Consider the following 739-nt stretch of genomic DNA (forward strand, 5'->3'; position numbering starts at 1 on the left):
TTCTCCATCAAGGATTATAGGTGTTTCCATAGGATTCTCCCATATAATTCACCTCTGCCATTGCAGTGTTCTCAGGATCATAAGCTTCTTCTTCAGAAGATGCTTCTTTAGTACTGTTGGATGCAGCTTGTAATCCATTCAGACTTTGAAAAATCATATTGACTTGCTGGGTCAATATTTTGTTTTGAGCCAATATGGCATTCAGAGTATCAATTTCAAGAACTCCCTTCTTCTGAGGCGTCCCATTGTTCACAGAATTCCTCTCAGAGGTGTACATGAACTGGTTATTTGCAACCATTTCAAAGAGTTCCTGAGCTTCTGTAGGGGTTTTCAGATGAAGAGATCCTCCTGCAGAATGGTCCAATGACATTTTTGACAACTCAGACAGATCATCATAGAATATACATATGATGCTCCATTCTGGAAGCATGTCAGTAGGACACCTTTTGATCAATTGCTTATATCTTTCTCAAGCTTCATAGAGGGACTCACCTTCCTTCTGTCTGAAGGTTTGGATTTCCACTCTAAGCTTGCTCATCTTTTGAGGTGGAAAGAATTTGGCCAAGAAAGCACTGACCAGCTTTTCCCAAGAGTTCAGGCTTTCCTTAGGTTGTGAATACAGCCATGTTCTAGCTCTATCTCTTATAGTAAAAGGGAAAAGCATAAGCCTGTAGACCTCAGGATCAACTTCATTGGTCTTGACAGTGTCACAGATTTGCAAGAATTCAGCTAAAAACTT

General features: G+C 40.2%; 1 non-coding gene across 1 annotated transcript; it reads left to right on the top strand.

The window, feature by feature from the left end:
* The first annotated feature begins 424 nt into the window (after positions 1–424).
* Positions 425–532, top strand: LOC148571211 (small nucleolar RNA R71). The gene has a single exon (XR_015908695.1). It is a non-coding gene; the product is annotated as a small nucleolar RNA R71 (small nucleolar RNA).
* Positions 533–739: the final 207 nt, after the last annotated feature.

Source organism: Arachis ipaensis, chromosome B3 (assembly GCF_059453495.1).
Source record: "Arachis ipaensis isolate K30076 ecotype BB chromosome B3, ASM5945349v1, whole genome shotgun sequence".
In the NCBI taxonomy this organism is placed as follows: domain Eukaryota; kingdom Viridiplantae; phylum Streptophyta; class Magnoliopsida; order Fabales; family Fabaceae; genus Arachis; species Arachis ipaensis.